We start from the raw sequence: 23860 nt of genomic DNA on the forward strand, positions 1-23860 counted from the left end.
CACTTTGCCAGAGGGTTTCACAAATAATTGCAGAGGAATGGTGAGATCCAGGAATCTTGGGTGCCATTTCAAGCTCTGGAAGGAGCCGTGCTCTAGTGGGAACAAATTCTTCTGCCTCTTGCCCCCAAGCATACATCCTACTGCCCCATTCCCTCCAGACTATCCCTGTCCTGATTCTATCTCTTCCTCACCTGGGCTTCTCATCTCTGTCTTATTCTCCTCACCTAGCCAGTCCCAGGGTGCCATCTACACAGCAGGGCTCAACTCAAAATAAGCTATACAAATTGAGCTATGTCAATTGTGTAGCTTATTTTGAAATAGCTCATTTCGAAATTGGGAGCATCTACACAGCACTTATTTCAAAACAGAGCACTCTTCCTCCGACTTCCCTTACTCCTCGTACAACGAGGGTTGCAGAAGTTGGAGTAAGAAGTCCTTCAGCTTGACAGTATTTCGACATTATTTTGAAATAACTGCCTGCTGTGCAGACGCAGACTAAGTTATTTTGAAACAACGTTGGTGTGTAGACGTACCCACAGTCTCCTTACCTCAGGCTTCTTACCTCAGTCCCAATCTCAATGCCCAGTTATGCTTCTTCAATCGGGGAACAAGAAACAGGCTGATGCATCTCACTGCAGTTAACCTACACAGATCAGATTTCAAACTATCAAATGAATGCCTTACATTCACTTTACAGGCCAAGGATTGCTTGCAAAAAATGTTCAGCAAATAATCTTAATTTTGGAGTAAGACTCATGGAACTCACTGGAACTTGTTTTCAAAGAAAACAAGTATAGAATGGGATTCCCTTAAAAAACCTGAGTTATGCTCAAGTAACACAGAGAATAGACTTACGGCATCACTATTAAGGTTGGTGGCCATGATGTTTCAAAATAAAGGGCATGTACTATGTAATATAAAATAAGGAAATGACAATGGCAGCTGACAACTCTAGATTTCTCTCACTGCAGCTTTCTGTATTGTATACTTGAGGAGTAGATTCTAAACCTAGTTAGCTAATTAAACAAGCTATAAGGATTAACTACGCTAAATTTCTTTCTAGCAACATCAAATACATAAACAGCTTGTGAATTTATCAAATCACACTTACACTAAAAGACAAAGTCTTGAAGAATGATGCATTGCAAAGTGAATGATTTAAGTTTCTGGCCAGTTGATTCACTCAGTCATATCCACATCTTCATTCCCATCATTTTCTCCCAATAAGAAGATTTCCTTATGATGTTTCATTCTTGTAACTTAGGCCCTGCAACATCTTTCACAGCTTACACTTGTCACATTTTCCTTTTTTACCAGGAGAATGAATGCCTTTAGTATATTTCCGGATAGAGTGTATTATGTCCAGAAGCCATGATAGATTTCTGTGGCAAAAGCTCTGTGTGTGCTGAATGTCTTCCCTTTTTCTTTCTAGTCCACTCCACTGTTCCTTTCCATGCTGCCTCCATTCTTTTCTATGTATTCTGTCTCCGCCTTGAAGGGTGCATCTAGACACACCCTTGTCTCGGAATAAGCTACGCAATTTGCACAATGCAAATTGTGTAGCTTATTTGGAATGTATTTTCAAATAGCTTATTTAAATTTCAAAACAACATGCTATTTTGAGACATCCATTAACCCTCATAGAACAACAGTTACAGGGATGCCAGAATAGCACGCCCATTATTTAGAAATCTGTTTTGAATAACAAGTGCATGTAAAAGACGTGGAATAGCTATTTCGGGATATCTCCGGTATCTCGCAATAGCTCTGCTGTCTAGACATACCCTATGACAATGCCTTAACTAACTCCTATACCATGCTTTGCCAAGGTCCGCCAGCATATGGAATAGAACAAAAGCAATCCTGCCCAGCCTGTATCTTTCTTCGCACATGTTACATTTTAGTTTGCTGAGAAACAGAAATTGAAAGCCCAGAACATTCAAGAAGCAAGAGTTGGTAGGTTAGCCTGGTCAGACTAGAGCCATTAATTTATTTTTATGAGAATAAGTGTAGGTGTAGCATGTTTCTGATGAGATTTAATAATAACTTATTTTTAAATGATAAATTCAGTATTTTGTTGATTTAAAAAAATTTTAAATTGAAAAAATCTGATATGAATAAAAATATCATGTTAATCTATTTTTATCTACCCTGTCTGCAACACAGTAGTAGTTATAACTGAAATTTCCTTGACATTACAGTATTCCTAAAGTTACATTATTTTATATTAGATGTTTGAAACAAGGATAGAAATTTTAAACGTTAAATTGAAGTTGCAGGTGTTAGACTAATTTCTATAGATATTTTTATAACTTGGCATTAATTATTTGAATGTCTACATAATATAGCTGCTGTTTCCTTAAGGATGTTTCCTTAGCTGTTATTCGTTTATTTCTGTCTTCAGAGGTGGCTGATTTTTAGATAAAAAATACTCAAACAGTCTTGCAAAATTTTGGCTTACTGCTATGCTAAATTCATGCTACGTATAATTTTAGTTGCTTAGCTTTAAACCATTAAAAAAAGTGTGTGCAGTTTAGCAATACTTAAAGAAAAAGGCATTGCTTAATGGCAACTTTTCAATACAGTTATTTTAATTTGAATAAGTATATACGATCAGAAATGAATGTTTCATTTGCACCAGATCAGAAATGTCAGGGAGTGAATAATTATGTTATTCTGGATGCAAGTAATTTACTAATGTAGATATGCTTCAAATAAACATATTTCATATTTGAGCAGGGGTTGGACTAGATCAGTGTTTCTGATCCAATGGTACTAGTACCTTTACGGGTACTCGAGAGAAGTCTGGGGGGTGCGTGAACACAACTGAAATTCAGAGAAAACTGAATTTTTGTACTTTTTACACCCAAAAATGTCATCACTCACCTGGCTATGATTAAGTTGTTTAAACAAATGTGTTGCAATGGTAGAAAAAAATTGTGTGTCTAAAAACTGTAGGTACTGGGGGTACTTATAATTTTTGTAAAGGGGTACTTTATAAATAAAAGGTTGAGAAACACTGGACTAGAGATGACCTCCAGAGGTCTCTTCCAACCCTAATCTATGATTCTATAGCACATCTACAAATATCATTCTATAGCACATCTACAAATATCATACATTTCTCTTGAAGAGCTGACAAACAGAAAAAATAATAAATTCACTCAACTCTAGCCCAAATGTTGTGCCTGGATTTTATAATCTGATTGGGGGACTTTCTGAATGCACAGAGTTCTACTGAATAGAGGGTCTGTCCATATAGAGCAGATTTCATGTTCAGGATTATAGTTCTTAAATTATGCCTCTTCTAGTCAGAGTGACTGGGGAAAAATAGCCAGGAGACTTTAATGGAACATGTGAGTCAGAGCAGGTATATGTGAATGGTGTGTGTGTACGAATGTGCACACATATATGAAGTGAGGGTAAAAAAAGGTTATAATAAATTAAATTGCACCAACATTTCTTAATGACACATGTCCAAAAGATACTCACTGTCTCGCAATTTCATGTCTGACAGTAACCAAGCTCTCCCTGCCCCCTACCCATTTCCTTCCGCTCAGTGACGGGCCTATCTGCAGGGGTCTGGAAAGAATGAAATTAAGGAAGAAGAATGGATAAACATTTCAGGTCCCAGAGCCTGAAGGATCATGCAGTTCACCACAGGGAATAGGAGGGAGGGAAGGGAAGAGAGGGAAGAGATTTGCTTTGCATTGGCAGAGACACTGACTCCCAAACTTGTCTCCAGACTCCAGAATCAGTGGCATGACTGAAAGGAAAGTTGCTGGGTATGGGGCGTTTTTTTGTTTTGTTTTGTTTCAAATAAGAATCTTACTTTGCTGTCTTCTCAGTTTTCTAGATCACTTTGTACTTGGCTCAGAATTGTGCAGGGTCCCTAAAGGCTGAAAAGTGTAAGACATTTCCCTCATTGAGCTTTTTTGAGGTAACCCATTTTGTTCATGGCACCAAATGCATCTCAGGAGAATAGATGTAGTCAGAAGTGAATAATGCTTTTCCTGACTGTACAACTCCTTCAGCGGAAACAGTTAGGCCATCTCCCACTGAGCCTGTATATTTCCGAAAGCTGGGACTTCAGAAGTACAGCTTCAGGCCTGGGGGACGCTGTCGAATCACTGCCCCAGGTGCAAGCTGGAATGAAGGAAGCATCATCTTTGAGTCTTTGTAAAGGACACGGTCTGAGCTAAACAGTGAAGTAATGGTAATGAGAAAATCCTGCATGTGAAAACCTAGGTCACTGGGACATTCTAGGGGGGTTAATGTTTCAAATGGGGGAATGGGAGTGTGAAGGTCTAGATTCTTTGCTAAGTGACTCTGTGACTCAGCTTACTTTCTGCAAAAAGGTAATGATAATATTTACCTTCCTCACCAGGGGCAGGGAAGTTGTGGAGCTCAGATACTACAATAAGAGGCGAGACAGATAATAGGAATAAATAGCAACCATTTACGTTGATAGCCTCCAATGAATGACACGAGAAATGTTCAGAGTATTAGAAAATAATGCAGAACAGATGGGAAGTCTCAGTGGGATGAGAATGAGCCCTGATCCTCCTAGGTATTTAGGCTCCTACTTCTAGAGAAAACAATGGACCTTTGAGGATCTGTGCCATGGAGTTTTTTACCTCTAGTCTGCTTGTGTGAAACCACGGCAGGCAGGTTAGGTGACCAAAGTTACTATCAACTGATGACTGTTCAGCTGCCAACATGAAGTGTGTTTGGTGGCTCTTAAGTTAGTTTCTAGCGGACAACTGTTTACATCACAAAACACCAGCGCAACTGACACTAATTGCACAGACCCTAAGACTGAATGGGAGGCAGAGATTAAACTCTGAACTCTCAGAACATAGACAGGAGATATTTAATAGAGTCTATTCTGCGAATAAGAGACTTCACTTTGTAAGGCTGTTAAATAGGCCAGTACTTTTCACAAGCACCAAATTCATACACACACTTTCTTTTTATAGGATCATAGCAAAGTTCCCTCTATGTTTTCCCATCCATGTGTGAAATAATTGTATGTGCATCAAGGCACATACAGATATGCACCCTCAATAGAAACACATGCTGCCAGCTGTGGACGGCAGTGGGCATTCTGCTAATCAACTGGGCAGCATTTGAATCTCTCCTGGATGGCCTCCCAAGTGCACAGCTTCCAGGAAACACTGGACCTTAATAATGTATTATATACAAACCGTAGGGCCCAAATTGCCCCTTCTTGTGAGTCTTTTAATTTACATGAAGAGAATGATTTCTGGGGGTTCAGACTAAACAACCTATTTACTGGGATTTGTTTTGACACAAAAGAAAACAATACTGGATAACAGGATACAGGAAGGATGCAGCTGTAACTGTTGTTCACCTGAAAGGTTAGTGACTATTCAAGGTCTTACAGGAGAAGTTGATGATGGAATCAGGTATTTATTTGATACAACCCCTTTTATTTACAAGGAATGCGCATATGTACTTGTTTCCCTGAGCCCGTAAGGAATCGAACAGGAGGCTATTTTTGGCTCACTATTCCAGACCTCTTTTTTCCAGCCAGCACTCTGCCCAAAATGCTCTCACTTAAGATCACTCGACAGTGTGCTTTGCTGGCTGTCGGCTTCCTGTTTGCTTTCTCTGTCTGCTACAGAGATGGTTCTGACTATATCCATTCATACACAGCTCCACCAACACAATCCCCAGTCCTCTGCATTTCCATTTAGTTCCCAGCAAAACCCCTCCACTCACATAGCCAAGCTCCTGACCCACCTTGCACATGGCCAGTGTATCGTCTCAACTCTTTTACTCTTGAATGAATTTTATTGCTTCTAATGCCAATCCTGAATGATGAGCAGTGATCATGCCTACCGGCTTCAATAACATTTCACCCAACTCCCAGAATAATAACACCTCTGTCTTAGCTTGCTCTCTGTGCCCAAGGACTCTAAAATGGTAATGCCCTGAATGACCCCTCCCAAAAATGGAAAGAAAAGAAATGATTTACCAGTGATGAATTATACAAACTTAGTATGGAAACTAACCAGCTAAATGAATTGCTGTTTCTTGGACAGTGCAGAGGCCACTGAACACATGATGTGCCTCTATGATATTCTGCCCTCAGCCAAATCTGGTGCACTATGGGGTAGGATGTTTGTGACTGACAGATGACCCCACCCAGACATCATGTTTTAGATCTTCTGGAGGGCCATTTCCATGCAGTTTTCATTAGGCTGAAATCAAAGATGATTCTCACAGGGAAATTGTTAGGCACTTAGCACAGATGATCAAACCACATTAAAAGAGTGTTGGGAGACTGAGAGAACAGCAAATGGATCTCTTCATTCGACTTCAATTTGTATTGGAGATGCTTCATCTGAATGGTGTTTATTGTCTTTTCTATCTTGTCTCTGCACTCCCTCATGCCCCATGAGATACTGCTTAGTGGCTCTCTATCTCTTAGGGGGATCATTCTTTTCAAGGCATGCATCACATGTTGTGCGCCATGCATTTCATCCTATAGAATTTCTTCCTTAGCATGGCAAAGAGGTTTTCAGGCCCAAAATGCCCAGCAGTTTTCAAATCCTGACAATCTCAAAACCTCCTTTTTCAGTATGGTACACCCAGGAGATCCCACTCACATATACCTCATCTCCTGGATGTTCCCAACTCCTATATAACAGTTCATCTTTAAATTCCAAGCTTTCTCACTCTGACCAGAAATCTCTTCTTGTGCTGCACTGAGGCAAGACTATATTTCAAGGTGGCTGCATTTGCCAAATGATTTTCTGATCACACACTGTTGTACTATTAGGATCTTCTCTTTGGGAAGCATGTAGCTGCTCTGAAGTTCATTCCTGCAAACCCACACCCTCTGTTCCTGGTTCATCCACTGAAACATTTGCACTTCTGCAAAGTATGGGACGAGAGACAACAGCCATCAGTTCCTGAGCACACTCATTCCCTTGGGCAGCCAACGCCTCGTTCTTCTACTGAGGGCAGTGTTTGTAATTAGCCTCCTCGTAAGGCTGTCTGGACAAGTCATCAGCATTTCCATGCTAGTGCCCAGACCTGTCTGTGACTATGGAAATCACAGCACTGCAGGTTTTCCAACCACTTGGCAAGTAGCCCCTGAGGATTCTTGAAACTAAAGAGCCATTGCAGGAATGCATGGTCTGTCTTCACCGCAAACTTTCTGCCATACAAACAGTAGTGAAAATATTCTATAACCTTAACCACTTCCAGGACTTCTTTTCGGGTGCAGGAGAGGGAGTAATTTCTCTCTGGAGAATTTAGACTATTGCTGCAATAAACCACCACCCTTTAAATTCCCTTGTGTTCTTGGGTCAATATTGCCCCCACACTGTAAGTACTAACACCTGTGTCCAATATGAAAGAGGTTTTGAAACATGGGTAGGCTAGGACAGGAGCAGTCACAAAAGCCTTTTCAACTCCAAAAATGCCGAATTGCACTCTGCTGACCACTGAAATGCTTTGCCTTTTTAAAATATTCGCAAATCCACAAATAAACTTTCCATAACAGAAATAGAAACCTACACATTTGCGCATTTCTGTGAGTATCTGGGGCACAGGCCAATTCTGTACAGTCTTGATTTTTTTTTGGTCTGTGGAAATTCTCCCCTGGCTGATGGTGTGCCTCAGAAGGTAAGGGTATGTCTACACTAGCCCCCTAGTTCAAACTAGGGAGGCTATTGTAGGCATTCGAAGTTGCAAATCAAGCCTGGGATTTAACTATCCCACGCTTGATTTGCATCTTCCCGGCCCGGTCGCCATTTTTTGAAATTTACAAGTCTGGATTAACTGCCCGCATCTACACGCGGCAGGGACCCGGTAGTTCGAATTAAAGTCCTAGTTCGAACCTCCTGGATTGAGGTTTAACAGGTAGTTCGAACTAGGGCTTTATTTCAAACTACCGGGTCCCTGCCGCGTGTAGACATGGATAGTTAGTCCGAACTTGTAAATTTCAAAAATGGCGACCCGCCGGGAAGATGCAAATCAAGCGTGGGATATTTAAATCCCGGGCTTGATTTACAACTTCGAATGCCTACATTAGCCTCCCTAGTTTGAAGTAGGGGGCTAGTGTAGACATACCCTAAGTTATCCCTTTTTGACACAGGCCACATTTCTTGGGGTTCATTTTCAGGTTGGGAACATTAATGGCAGACCATTTTTAAATGCATCTGTTCATATTCACAGGTATTAACATGCACCAGGATATAATATCAGTATAGCAAATAAGCTAAGAGTGGAGTCCTCTTCCACTTGTCAAAACTCACTTCTAGGATCCAGTGTATGGAAAACAAAACAGGATGAATCTGATACAGTGTCCAATGTATCATCTGTTCAGGATAACAGAGAAGTGACTTTTTTCATTTTCTATAGTCTGCACTGAATGTGATGCTACCATTTTTTTCTTCTTAACCAGAACTATGAGGGAGGCCAAGGGCAGGTTAAAGACGCAAATATACTTTATGGATTAGTTTCTACAATGGCCTGCAAAGCCACTTCCCTCTTTGCTTTTTGTAAATGATGATGGGGCTGTTTGATAGGTTGTTTTTTCCCCAACATCAGTCTCGTGTTAGACCAGTGAAGTACAACCATCTTTGTTAGTTCAGAAGCACACCTCCCGATTCCTAGCCAGAAATCTTTGATTGTTTAGCATCTCCATATTTAAATATACAACACTGCACTGGAACAAATCCAGTAGAAACTCAGGGAGCTCATCTTCCTCCCATCCTCTTTTTAAAAAATTCTAGCACTCCACTGGTTTACCTTTTGCAATAGTGTTTTTTTGTTTTGTTTTTTGTTAATTATTTGCTGCTTGTCAGAAACATTCAGCAAACAATCAGGAATCTCTTTATAACCTACATTCTCTAGAAAACCTGAATCCCAAAGCAGGTGTGTGAAACATAAGTTATCATTTCTGCCCCTGGAAACAAGACCAACATGCTCACTGAAAACCAATGTCCTGTAAACTATGTACTTCATGAAGCTGCGTCTTTAAAGGGAATTTCCACAGACTGAATTAGTAGAACATCTTTCTTGGCATTTATTACACAGTTATTAGCCACAATGAAATCCAAATCAATATTAGCTCATCCACTATCTTGGCTTTCCAGAGTTCTTGTCTGAAATCCAGAGGCCCAAAATACAATTTTGCCCATTTTTTGGATCAATGTCTTTGCTCCCATCAATGTCTCCATTTGGGACCAATTGTGTGGCTCAGTTTTTGATCCGGTTTCCCTGTGCTTCTTACCATGATTGGTTTAATAGCTATTATATTTGAGCCAGTGTCCAGTATTACAATTCAATTCACAGATCAAATCACACATTGAATAGTCAAACTCCCTTTATTGTTGTTTAATTGCCCAGATCAAAGCCTAAACTCTGAAACTAATCCTTGTATCTCCATGCTTTGTCCGCTCAGTTTGGATGCCTCCCCATTTCCTGAGCTGGGACTGGCGCTTTCGTGAGACATTTGTGATGCGCTGTCGTGGTCTGCTTTATATTTACAACAATCTTTTTTGTGGCCAGTTTTTTCATACTGCCAGCATTTAACTCACGCTGCTTGCCTTTATTCCTCCCCCCCCCCCCCCGATTGTTGACTTCCCTTGTTTTACAAACCAAATGAATCATTTTTCTAATAATTCAAAACTGCAATAAATCAACTTAGAATAGCGTTGTCCATCATACATATTAGATACACATTAGCCACTTACAGGGCTTATGACTGTCAGCTTCTATTTTCCTCATGAGCAACTGTTTCTTCTTCTGATGAACAGCTGCAAAAAAAGATTCAAGTTCTGTGACAAATACCAGCCTTTCTGGGTATCTTTGGCCTCTTTTAGTTAATCTGCAAATCCAGGTCCCACTGAGCATCTGTAAACTGGTTCATTGCAAGTTTATCCTGGGAAGCCTGTCCTAACTGCTAGGTGAACATTCCAGGAACACAAGTCTTTTTAGGCCCTCAGCCATCAATCTAAGCTGGTCAGGGCACAACTAAGAGCTAGGAGAGGGAAGAAGACACCACATCTGAAATGGCAGTCTCCAAATCACATATCAAGGGCTTGTAACCAGGTCTGGATATGTCAGTGGGGGTAAATTCTTCTGCACCATCGCAGCTGGATCACTGTAGCTGGCCAGCTAGAATCCATACTTTCTGTTAATCTCCCCAGCCATTTATTTGAGTTATGGCATTGAACTGAGCCAAATAAGCCTCGCAGGGAGTTTCCCTTCAAAGATTGAGGATTTTTTGCACTACTTGAGTTGGAACAATAATCTGACCTCTCCCTTCTGGGCCCCTGTGGGTTACAAATGGGATAGTGAAGTGTGGTAAATGGCCCCATTCCTCATCTAGGTGGCTGGCTGCCTTCCACTGTACTCTGTGACACTTGGATTTTCTTCTGAAGGCAATTTTTCACTTCCCTAAATCCTTGCTGCATCTCCTCAATATTTTCAAGTTCCAATGTGACAAAAGCATTCCTAGTCTCCTCTGTTTCATGGAAAGCCTTCTGAGACATGGCAATCAGGTAACTGGTCACCTCACTGATCCATCTTGCTATTTCAGACGGGGAGTATTGTAGCGGTGCCTCCCATTGTCCGTGGACACTTTAGGATTGCTGCCCTGAGAATGATATCATCTTTGCCTGCTGGCCAGCTCTCATTTCTGTCCCAGGAAACCTTTAGATGACTTTTGTGAATCTTCCAGCTTTTTTTATTTAGATCTTAATTTAATAACTTCTGGTTTTGTTTCATTTTCTTTTGTCCGCCTATGATGTCTATGAGTACACCTATCATGTGCGCCACTTCAGGGCATCATGAATCACCAACTCCCAATTTTTCTCTTTGGAAACTGGATCCCATCCTTAACATCAGCTTATTAACACATTTGAGCTGAGTGGTTAGCCAGTATTTGGGGTCTTGGAGGTTGATTCATTTAAGAGGAATAATTAAGAATAGAGACAGGTATTTATTTGATGTAATCCTGTTTATTTACCAAGAAGTACATGCAATATCTATTTCCTTAAACTAAGCAGGGGCCAAATAGAAGACAGTTTCCCTGGTCAATATTCTCAGCCTCTTTTCTAATGAGCATGCTACCCAAAAAAATTCTCTCCATTTGTCTCTCAAAATCATACCACGGATGCTTTTCTTGTCTTCCTCATTGCCTTTTTGGTTTGATTTTGAGAGGTTTCTTCCACCAAAACAATATCCATCCCTCTGCATTTGTATTCAGACCACAGTGAAACCCCTCTGCTCACATTACCCAGCTCATAGAAATTTCTGTCTGCCTCTTCTCACTACTGATTACAGCTTTCTCCGTTTCTCTTTTGCTTTGCATCCCTCTTCCTCCATTCCCCTTCCCACTGTGATATTTCTCCTCTGCTTGCCCTGCAATCTTTCCCAGATGGAAAGAAGATCATACAAAGATCTAGGTCAGTAGAACCATTCCTAACATAGCAGTTCATTTTAATTAACAGTGGAAATAGAGAGATGCATTCATTAGATTGGAAACAAAAGCTGTGAAGTGCAATAAATAACATTTTTGAAAATCTATTCACAGAGTTAAACATCATTTGTTTTCTTCCCTCAGTATACATAATGCCACTTAAAACTTTAAAGCACCTGAAAAGACTAGTATAAATTAACATAACACTCTCCTTATAAATTATATGAAATATTTCTGTACTACATAAACATTCTTGAATCATAAAGGTCCTAGGCTTGCTGTGGAGCTCCTCAGGTTTTTCCTAATTCTGAGGCTATGTCTAGACTACACTGTAAAATTGAAAAAAAGATACGCAATTTGCATACCAAATTGTGTATCATTTTTTGATTTAATTTCTAAAGAGGCTATTTTGAAATTGGGCACATCTACATGGTGCCAAATTTCAAAATAAAGTGCTCTTTCAAGCCATCCCTTATTCCTCATAGAACGAGGTTTACAGGGAGGGTGAAAGAACGCATCCACTATTTCAAAAAAATTTCTGAAATAGCGGCCGCAGTCCTTGGACGCAGCATTGCTATTTTGGGATACTTCCGGTATCCCAACATAGCAATGCAGTCTAGACTTGTGAGCAAATGCTCTTTCTTTTTTAAAAATACTTTTCTACAAAGCTATTGGCTTTACATTTTCAAAAAACACCGTTTGATTTGTGATTTTTTGAATTCCCAGTATGAAACATCTTAGAGACCCTTTTTTCTGAGACTGATGTTGAGCATTTTCAGAAAATCTAGGCCTCATCTCAAGTTGGACATCCAAACAACTGAGTCACCCAGATTTACATTCGAAAATGTAGGCAATTGAGGTCCTTTGCAAAGTTATCTAGCTAAAGATAAAGAGAGGTCATGGCACATATAAACATCTGATCTGCTACAAGTTAATACTTTGAATAAGGGTCTGCCCACCAAAAGACTTCGTTTCTGTCCTTGATTCTGCCATTACATTCACAGTGCAGCCCGGGTCAGATCACATTCCTTCTCTGGGCCCCAGTTTCTCCAACTGTAAAATGGGGCTAATGATACTTTCCCATTTTTGCAGAGTGCTTAGAGCCCAATGGAGGAAAGCTGCTATAGAAGTGCAAAGTTACTGATAAGATAATAAATAACTTTAAAAATGTCAGTATGTAATTGACAACAGAGCCAGGCACTTGGACAACTAAGTGGCTATGGATGTGGCTGGAGATCTCCTTAAGCACTAGACTTTGGCTAAGAGCCACCAAGACACCCTCTCCCTCTTACAAGGGAAACTCATCAAGGCTTTGCATGCAGGACTTGGAAAGGGATAAATCTTTTAGATCTGAGGGACTGAAGTCTGCACATTAGCTCCCCTTAAACTCTGAGTGCATTAACTTGGGAGGTTAGAAACTAAAGCCAAAACATCTCTTTTGATTCACAACTTGTTTTGAGCAGTCAGCCATAAAGCAGCCAGTGAATCACTCCCGCCAGTTAGTCATGCAACCACAGTGAAAATACCCTCAAAAGGGAGCACAAAATAAACAGCCTGCAGCCCTAGATAACACACACACACACACAAAGCTCATTTGTGCTATCTGGCAATAATATACATTGTTAATGGGACTCCTACATCAAACTCTTATAGTAAAAGACACATTTATTTAAGTATCCCCAAGTCTCTTTCCCCATCAGTTTCTTCATCTATTTTACAGGGTGTTGCTTTCAAAACAATCCCGATTAATAAACATTTAAGACTCTTTTTCCTCCCCCTGCTGCTGCTGCTGCTGCTGGAAAACCTTTGCAGAAAGCGACAGGTAAAGCAGAGCTAATTCCAAGCCGCACTGGACAACGTGAACATAAACAGCCCTAAAGACGCCTCCTGCCTAGAAGAGAAAGTGGCAGGTCAAGGGGAAGCTCCCGGTCCTTTGACACATCGCTGTTCTAAGCAGCTTGCTTCAGGAACCCTATAAACGTCTCACACCAGCTCTGGCGGCCAAGCCGAGAGAAGCAAAGCGCTTTGGGAACAGACTGGGGGGGGATCCGCTTGGGGAGCGCCAGGGCCACGCGCGAGCCGTACCTTCGACTCAGCCGCCGCTCGCTGAGGAAACCCTGCCGGTTTGTGCGCGCAGATGGGGGGGACTCCGCTCCCTCCAGTGTCCGCTTAGAGCCGAGCCGAGCCCAACTCCTTGGAGCGCGCGCTCCCGCCCCGCCCCGCCCCACCCGGGGAGCGTGCTGCCGGCGCCTGTGACTGGCGGAGCCGGTGGCCCTATTGTACGAAAGAGGCGGCAAGCGCCAGAGCAGCGTCAGCTGCACCTCGGGGAGCCCTGCGGCGCGGCCCTGGCCCAGCAGCCCGACGTGACAACGTTTGGGAAGGGGCCGCTTCCCCTCACAGGACTGCGGGGCCGGCTGCTCCGCTTGCTCGCTGCCTCCTTCCCTTGCTCCCGCTTTGTCCCGTTTCGCGGTCTGCCTCCCTGTTCTCTCTGCATGGGCCCGGCGCGCCGGGTCCCGCTCTGGCCTTTCCGGGCAGCGCCCCATTCCCCCAGCCCCCATCTTCAGGCTTGGCACGCGGGGTTTCTTCCTGCCCGCTTTCCCCGCTAGGCTGGCTTGGCGCGCCCCCTCCTCCCTTCCCCCAGCGCGCTCCCGTACTCATCCTTTACCCTCACTCCCCACCACAGTTCCTCCTCCGCCCCCGCCCTTTGCTCTTGCCTGCTGAGGAGAAGCTGCAGGTAGCGCGCGTCTCCCCCGAGCCTGGTCAGGAGCAGAGCCGGGTTCCCAGCCTCCGAGGGGAGTGAAAGTTCAGAACCTGTCAAACCTGCCCCATTCCGGCGCGGCCCGGAGACAGGCTGGCTCCCCCCTGAGCTCCAGCTCGGCTCTGATCCCTGCCCAGCACCGCTGGCTTGCGCACGTGACCGCAGGAAGGGGCTTTAGCTGAGGGGGGAACGTGATGGGGGGCCGGATAGGTGTGTGTGAGAGCCCCTCTTCAGGCACCGCCAGCAGCTGCCCCAGTGGGGTCCGCTCTTACGGACTTTCAATCTATTATTGCCTGCGGGGAGGCGGATTAAAGGAAGAAAAATGGGCCCGAAACAAAAGTCTCTCTGCAGCTCCGGCTGCCTTTGATCGATGCAACAGGACAGGAGGATGAAGCCCAGAAAATCACATTTAAAAAAGAACCCACCTCATTCTGATGCTAATGGCTAGTTTATTTGTGTGTCTAATTGCCCGTTTCCCCATTGGGAGAGAGATGGCGGTTCGACTCCACCTGCTGATGGTCAGGATCACATAAGAGCAGGGGGATATTAACGAAGGCCTGCGGTGCACAGGGGTTGCACTGCTGTGTCCTGTCTGGGAACTCCTCAAACTTCCACTCAGCTGGCCTCCATAATGCAGCAAGCTAGCTCACATCCATCCCTTGTACCTTGGTAAGCCCCGAGGGTGACTTATTAGGCTATGTCTACAGAGCAGCATTATTTCAAAATAACATACCATCATTGAACTGGGACACGCCTTGAAGCGGGAGGAATGGGGCAGTTGAATATTTTGTAGTCTACACTGCAATGCTGTTTTGGGATACTGGAGTATCCTGAAATAGCTATCCTCCATCTTCACAGCAAGCCTGTTATTACCAGATCACTATTCTAACCTCCATGTAAACCTCATTCTATGAGGAGTATAAGCAGGGCTTGACAAATGATACAATCTACTCGCCTGTGGTGAGTAGATTGTAACCCAGAAGAGCCGGTTCCGGCCATCTGCCCATGCGCAGATCGCGGTGCATCTACACAGCAGGGCTGAACTTGGAATAAGCTATGCAAATAGAGCTGTGTCAATTGTGTAGCTCATTTTGAAATAGAAATTGGGGGCATCTACACAGCACTTTTCAAAATAAAGCACTCTTCCTTGAACTTCCCTTGTTCCTTGTACAATGAGGGTTACAAAAGTCAGAGTAAGAAGTCCTCTAGCTTGACAGTATTTGATATTATTTCAAAATAACTTCCTGCTGTAGTTAGGGACTAAGTTATTTCAAAATAATGCTAGTTATTTTGAAACCATGTTGCTGTGTAGACATACCCTAAGGATCATTTCAGAATAGCATTTTATTTTGAAATTTGGCTCTGTGTAGACAGTACCAAGTGATGAAATAAGCTATTTCAAAATAGCATAGAAATAAGATATGCAATTTGCACAGTTCAAATTGTATCTTATTTCTAGTTACTGTGCAGGGTAGTTGCACCCTTTGTCTCAGAGCTAGTGGACTTTTTGCACATGGGGTGCATCCAGACTAGCCTTAAACTTGAAATAAGATATCCAATTTGCACTATGCAAATTGTGTATCTTATTTTGATTTTACTTCAAAATAGCTTATTGTGAAATTTGGCACATCTACATGGTGCTAAAGTTTGAAATAATATGCTATTTCCAGCCAGCTCTTATCCCTCCTGCAACAAGGTTTACTGAGCTGGGGAAATAGCATGCCCATTCTTTTGAAAAATATTTTGAAATAAGGGAAAGCTGGGTATCTATTTCAGGATACTTATGGTATCTGGAAATAGCCTTGCAGTGTAGACGCACACATGGATAGTGAGGGTAAGCAACCAACCATACATATCTCCGAATGGCCTCCCGGCCCATCTGAACGTAAAGGAGGGGGAGCTTCTCAAGATGACCTCCCTCAACTTCCTAGCACCCAAGGATCTGCTGGGCAGAAAGAAATGGAAAAGAAAGGCAGCCTGATAGATGGGGATCGCTAGACACATTGTAAGCAGCGAAATACGCCAAAACGGGCCTTCTCTCCCACCTCCTTTCCCTGGCTATCGGTAGCTGTCCTCTAGCCACACGCACTAGGCAGCTCACACCTTGGGCATTTCCTCTGCAGGGTCCTTATATTTTCACCTCTACACTAAATGTTCATATTGAAACTGTGGCAACCCCTTAGACATACAGGAAGAGCCATTTATGTGTGACCCACCGGCCCCCAAACCATCCCCTCCCCCCATTTCGACTCAGGCAGATGTGGACGAGCTGATATTTCCCTCAATAAAACTGCTTCTCACGTAGAGGACAAATGGCAGGAGACTCCTACTATAACGTGAGCCCTTAGCCCTGCTTGGAGCGGGCAGAGACCGAAAAGGAGATTGGCTGCCCTGATCACAGCGGATTAGGGACTTCTCAACCGACACCTTCAAGGCAGGGATTTTTGCGTTTTATGCTCCTGATCCAAAGTCCATTAAAGTCAATGGGACCTTTTTCCATCGACTTCAGTGGGCTTTGGATCAGGCCCCAAATATCTTTTGATATTGTTAGCTAAAGACAAAAGCTATAGACAACGGCTCATTCTGGAGCAAAGATAGTTCTATCCCCACGTTTAAAGTGCTTGCATATTCTGAGACGGTATTTTGCAAAAATGTCAACAGAAATATACCAGAAAAAAAACAGCCTGGGGAGCTCCTTTAATTCATATGGCAATTTCTTTCTGCTCTTACCAATCAAGCGTTATAGATCGCATTTGATATTTACTCGGAAATAAAGTAAATCTTTATTATTTGTATAACTGGGTACTTAAAGATTTTCCCATGCCAGGAAAAACAATTTGCATTGACCTCACCCTCTGAGCAAACATCCCAGTGCATACTTCTCTTTCATTCCCCTAACAGTTTTCCCCCTTCTTAAAAAAAAAAAAGAAAAGAAAAAAGAAGTATTTCAAGGCAGCAATATTTCCCCCCAAGAAATGTAATTTACCTCACCTCTACGCAAAAGAAATCGCAATTCAGATTACTGTAATATACGAACCACTTGATGTTTCTCCTCACCTCTAAACCAAAACATAACCAGCTCTTAGGTGTGGTTTTTTCTTGGTTCCAGTTTGGGGAATAATCCATAATTGTTAGTTTGACTGCCGGGGAGGGGGTGTGGAGAGAGGAAGCACTGCTGTTGCATTCAGATAGAGACGCTTTCACTGTGGGTACGCGCGCAAATTCTATTCGTAATATACAAAGTCTATTGTACAAAGATCAGACCCGAGTTCTGTGCCACTAGATTCCGAGATTTGGTTTCCACGACCCATCTTGTTGTCTGACCAGTCTGGGTCACTCCCAGCCCTTTGATTTCAGCGAAAACAAACAGAATTTAGAAATTAAATTGTACAAGAAGTGATCGGACCATTTCCTTGTCTGTTGCAAAATGGATGCATGGGACTAGTGGGGGTACTGTATTGGCAATGCGGAATGGAAACCACTAAGGCAAACTAACACCTTTCATTCGCTTCAATGACACCGCAACCGAAATGCGCCACAAATGAGCTAGAAGCATTTCTGTTGTCCGCTAGAACTCTCTTGATGCTATATTTATAGTTACTATCCAGTAGATGGCCTTGGAAGTACTGTACAAATAGAAAGCAACGCGCATGGCAGCCACACGCTTTTTATAGGTTAGATACAACAAGTTTGTTTTGAAAAAAATAAATCCATAAACCTCACACCCTCACAGAATCTTTGCAGTTTGTTTCACATCTGTAGGGTTGGATGGGACATTCCAGCCCAGCAGCTAACAGCGTTTCATGTGGGACACCGGCACAAAGCCCGACCGCTGCTTTCATTCCCAAGCTTTAGATGCTGACGACCAGAAAAACGCGGAGGGCCGAGTTAAGGGGTTTTGTGTGTTTGTGATCCAGGCGGAAGAGGGCGGCGGGCGACAGAAACTAGCCAACCCCAACGGAAATCAACAAGGCACCCGCGGTTGAAATTAACAAAGGGAAAGAGCTATTCAGAACGAGGAGTGGGTATGGGCTGAGTCTGCGGGCAGGACTCGTTCCAGTGCCCCTCCTTTAGTAGCGCAATTCCGGCAGAGTGAACCAGGATTTCATCCCGTCCGAGTTTGCTAGTGAAGACAAAACCTGGGGGAAGGGTCCTGGGCTCAGGATCGATCCCCCTCCTATGTGCGCATCCAAAACTTCATGGTTTCATTGTGAAAAGGGGAGGGGTTAGGATCTCATTGTGAGGGGATTAGGATCGGACTTCATAGGTTGTTCAGTTTCAGGGTACAGTACGCACCGGCGGAGGCCCAAAGGATCTGATGGGAGGGGGGCATTCGCAGGGGGCAAAGCGAGGAGATAAAGGGGTCAAGGAAAAGGCTCCTCTGGAATTTTACAGAGGGGCTAACTCTGGCGAGACAAGCCCGCGTAGGTACTTTCTCGGCACTCCTAAGTCGCTCTCCCGCCAGTTGGACAGTGAGATATAGGGCGGATCGCTTAACAGGGCAGTAAACTCAGAGGAAAATCACAAGCAAATAAAACGGCATTTTTCCTGGTTTGCGGAGGCCACGAGCGCCAAACCTTCAAGTCTCCACACTCGTTGGTCACGCTCGGCTCTGGTGGGACTAACACGAAGCGGGCGGTGCAGTGAGCCCAAAGGCTCGCTTCCCGCAGCCCGGGCTCAGCACCGAACAGCTGCGAAATCGGAGCCCACCCCAGGGGCGCTGAGACACTCTGTACAGTGGGGGCGCCGAGAGCCTTGCAACCAGTCTGGAAAGCCTGGTTATGATGGGAACCACCTCAGGCCAGGAGCATCCCTCCTTCTCTCCCCCCCCCCCCAGCCCAGAGTGCTAGGTCAGCTCTGGGCACAGGGATCCCTCGGTCTATCGCAAAGGCGCCCGGAGGCCCGGCCCTGCACGATCGGCATTAACCGGTCCCGGGTGGTGGTTGTTATCACGCTAGAGTGGAACGGGCCCCCCCTATTGTTTCCTGGGGGGATTCTCCCCATTGTTTCCTGGGGGGATTCCCCCCTATTGTTTCCTGGGGCCCGGGGGGTCCCCTCCTATTGTTTCTTGGGACCCGCTCGAATCCGCCGCTTTCCCCTCTGGTGTGAGGCCAAGTGTGTTTCATCGTCATCCCAACGTGACTCTCCCGGGCGCCGGTGTCCGAGTCTCCGCTCCGGGCAGGGCAAATTCGGGCTAACTCCAGTGAAGCCAATAGGGCAGCGCCAGTCTAAAACCGATGCGCTGGAGGGGGGAAGGGGGAGGAAGACAACCCAGCCCAGGCAGCATGCTTCATGTCACCGTTTGGGATGAGGTTGGCGGCCACTGAACTAGCTAATACAGACACACAAACAGCTGACCAACGCCAGGAGTTCGCCTGCGATGCTCATCGGCCCATTCCTAACCGCCGTGACTGTATCCACAGGGCACTGAATTCTGGAGCTAAACTCTGCCCAGGAGGGACTCCGAAAACCCGAGATTAGTAAAAGAAAACACACGCTGGGGTTTGGCAAAACTGCCCGGCCTGGTTAACCAGAACTACACGAGAGCGATTATTCGTTATTGCAATTATGCTAATTTCCACTGCATGCAAATCATTACAGGATATAGCGGCCTGCGTGCGAGTGGCGACTCAACATAGTGGTGGGAGAAAAAAAAAATACAGCGCTCGCTCGCTCGCTTCCCGGGAAGCTTTGTCCTGCCCTTGAGCAAGAGGCCCTGCGGATTTTCGCTGCCTCCCACCCCCTTCCTTTGCGGCTTGTGAAGCAGGAATTCTATCTCTGGGCTTGTGCACCCCACAAAGAAAGGGTTAACCCTCCTTTTCCATTTCAGCTGCGGAATCACATCAACTTACACGGCTCTGAAATGTTCATTTAATTTTAGAAAAGAAGAAATACCGGCATGCCTTTCTTTGCTCTAAGCAGCAGCCCATCCACATTGTACTGTGGATATTTATGACTGACCAACAACTCTGTAAATCAGTAGCCATCGCGATCATTGATAATAATAATAATAATAATAATAATAATAATAATAATAATTAATAATAATCACGGATCCATGTGGCTTTTATTACTTTTATTACTAAGCCACTCGACACTAGACTTGTAAAAACTGTTATGGGTTTTATCGTGCCATTAGTTTCTTCGGCAGAACTTGTAGTTGAAGTCATTTGGGAATTCTGCTTAATAACAGACAAATAAATGAATTAATAAATACATATTTAATGGATAGGAATAAAGATTTTTGGTGGCACTAATGTGAGTACTAAATTCATGTGTTTCTATACTGCCTTGCAAAGTGTCATCAGATGCTAAGATAACGCTTTGGATTTTTCAACCTAAAAAAAAAGAAATCCAGTTAGCAGAGAACTGAAATCAGGCACCTCTGAGAAATGGCCGCATCAAATATCAAATTATTCACTGCTAATTAACCAGTAATGGCGTCTGCAGAGCCCTCGAGATGCAGAAGAACATATGCAGATAGAGCCTCTGTCCCAAAGAATTTACAATCTATGTTAAAGGCTCCGCGAATTATTTAGTGGAATCCAATATACTGAAAGTCGTTATTGAAAACATATCGATGGCACATGTTTGGGGAGTATAAAGAGAGACACTTCCCTCTCTTCCCCCCTCCTTCTCGCCCCAGCACCTTCTGATTTATCGTCTTGAAATTCGCAGGGAGGTGTCTCGGGAAATGAGTGGCTGAAAGGTTGAGGGTAATGACATATAATGTTCCAGGTGAGTATGTGGCTATTACAGCTCTGTATCAGGTAACTCGGAGGGCTCTGCAGCGTGTGCATTAAAATGCTTACGCGCTGTAACTCATTGGATCAGCCGCTGACATTGCGCGTTCCCTCTTGGGGTGCCATTAGCGCTGCGCGGAGGAACAGATCGGCGGTGTGGAATTTAGAAGTAGCCTTTGAAATCACCGCGAGTGGGGAAGCGGTCTTCCCCTTTTCAGACTTTTGCAGCACCTCCGACCCCTTATCTTTCCTTTTGCTCACCAAGTGACCCAGGGCCAAGCGCTGATTTCAATTACACCGCCGCAGGTCTGGAGTGGCTCCACTAACCTGTCTAATGGAGACTAGACCCAGTCCTCATTGTCTCTATTCCCCACGAACGCAGAGGATTTACCCTGCGCTGTTTTCTTTTTGATAATTCAGACATGATGAGTTTCCTGACCTGGTATTTTAGGAGAAAAAAGTACAAGCCTGGCAAACAAAATCAATGCCACCCTGTTTCCTATTTCCCTGAAGCATTTCTGGGGGATCAGAAGCCCCTGAAGAAAAAATTTGGGTCTGAAGTCTTGGGCACTGGCAGAGTAATTTCAGTTCTCGGGAAATGAACCGACGCCGCTCTGATTTCGTCTGCCCCTGTCATTTCTGGGAAGGAATGTCCCAGATTCCCCGCATCCAGAATGGTGCCGGAGGGAAAGTTAGGGACTGGAACTATCAAAAGCCCACGCCCTTGGCGGACGGGAAAAGGGGCTTCTTCGGAACATTAAAAGCGGCTGGGGTTTTTTTTTACAGCGCTTTCAGGCTGTGCTTATGGCTCTTTCACTTAGATCATGGGGTTAGCAACATGGGAGGCCTTTCCCTATGGAACTTGAGGAGACTCTAGTTCGATCTATGTCTCTGGAGCCAGCTGTCCTTCAGGGACATAGAGTGACGCTAACGGGGACTGCGTCCAGTGCAACTGAAGCCTGCTTGGATGCGCATTTCAAAGCATCTCTCTTCCTTGCACCCCTTTGAGAGGGGCTGCCCAGGCCAGCTCCTTGCAGCATGAGTGATGGATGGCTTGTTAATGTAACCCCGGGCCCCGTCCCTTCCAGCTTTTCCTATAGTCAGCAAACACTCGAAGCCTTCAGGAGATGTTGGGGGGGAGGGAGCGGTAAAGGTGCCTTTGACTTGTTTCAAGTCTGGAAAGGGGGAAGGGAGGTGCATGGAGAGAAAGTCAATAATTAAATAAAAGCAATTGGAGAAGCCCAGACATAATCTGAACCAGAGTTCAAAGAAAATGGAACTAAGGAAGGACGGATGGGAAATAACCCCAGCACACCGCAGCCGCACTGTGGAAAAGCAGGAGCCGCAGAAGGCTGCCTCGCAGTTCTCCTGTCTCTTTTGTAACCCTTCTCCCTTGCTCACTTTGAGCGGCATAGCTAGTGTTCTGCTTTCTCTTTATTCCTCTTGTTCCTTCTCGAACTAGAGATGCTTTCGGTAACTTTTGTTTGATGGAATAGTGGGAAAAAAATGAACTTCCATGGAAACTTGGTTTTGAAATAGTGAAATTCAGACTGCAGTGAGTTCAGATCGTAGTAGTCACTATCATTAGCGTAGAATTAAGGAAGAATTAGATCGATGATTAGATAGAGAGATATTTTATTTTCACTTTGCTTTAACAGAAGAGGATTTTTTGAGCCTCCAAGTATAACGGAAACGCCTAAACAAACGTTTTTCTGTCATTTAAGCACATCCCCACACAGATAATGAGAATAAATCCGGTGTAATTCTATTTAGCTTAGCGCCAATGCGAGGAGATGTCTTAATTGCCACTAATGAAATGAAGAGGATGCAAGAGTGTTACCTTTGATTATTCAGATGCAGGGCAAAAAACAAGAGAATGACATTTTTGTGCGGGGGAAAGGGGAGGAAGGAAAGGCGAATAATAAAGATAACCCAATAATGAGGAGAGCACATGTCTCTTAGGATTTCCGTTTAAACAGAAAGCTACTTTAGGCAATAATTTAGCAGGGGTTCACTAACACTTGTTGGGGACTTTAGAGAACAGAATTACGGATTTTCTGTCATTTGGAAAGGGCCTAGTAGCAGGATAGCAATCTCTAGGTGGGCGTCAGTTTCAGAGAAATTACAATACTTCATTGCACCGCGCCGAAAGGAAATGAGGCATTCAAAAAAGGAAGAAAGCTGCTGTCAGAAAATACAGGGGTTTTTGGGAATACGGCTATGTTTGGAAACACAAACAGACTCTCACTTTATAAAAATAACAAAAACAACAATAACAATATTAAACTCAAGAGATGCGAGTCTGTAAATGACTCCAGTAGTTCTATGCGTAATAATACATAATAATAATAATAATAATAATAATAATAATAATAATAATACATTCCCCTGGGGCGTGTTCCCCCTCCCACACACACAATTTCAGAGCAGCCTCTGGAAAATGGGTAGCTTTTCTACATCCCACCCCACTCTTTTCCCGGGAGTAGGTGCATTGTAGTGGGAGAGGACGCGGCTGTTTTCTCTCCTCTCCCGTGCCATGAGCTCGCCTGCAGTGGAAGACAGGACCCACTGCTCAGGCTGCACAGGCTGAGCAGTATGAAGGGAACAGCTCGGGCCGGGATATCGCTCCAAGTGCTTGCTGGGAAGACCCCGGTAGGACCCCGAATCAATTTACCTCCTACACTCTGGTAGAAACAGGCCCGATCCCGCCGTCCTCACTCTGGCACGGATCCCGGTTGTTTCCCGCCGGGCTTTAGTCAGAGCAGGGACACAGCGCACACGGGAGGTCCCAAGCCTGTGGCCCCCGGTACACCAAACACGCGCTTCTGCGCGCCTCTCTTCCCATCTCCCTCCCCGCCGCCCCAGCCACTGTCAGCAGCAACTGACCCAGCCCGG

At 44.3% G+C, this 23860-nt stretch overlaps 1 protein-coding gene across 4 annotated transcripts in view; it reads right to left on the reverse strand.

Annotated features, from left to right (window-relative positions):
• Window positions 1–23860, reverse strand: part of ALX4 (ALX homeobox 4) — a 63865-nt gene that overhangs the window by 34830 nt on the left and 5175 nt on the right. The gene's annotated exons all lie outside the window — the stretch shown is intronic.

Source organism: Pelodiscus sinensis, chromosome 4 (assembly GCF_049634645.1).
Source record: "Pelodiscus sinensis isolate JC-2024 chromosome 4, ASM4963464v1, whole genome shotgun sequence".
In the NCBI taxonomy this organism is placed as follows: domain Eukaryota; kingdom Metazoa; phylum Chordata; order Testudines; family Trionychidae; genus Pelodiscus; species Pelodiscus sinensis.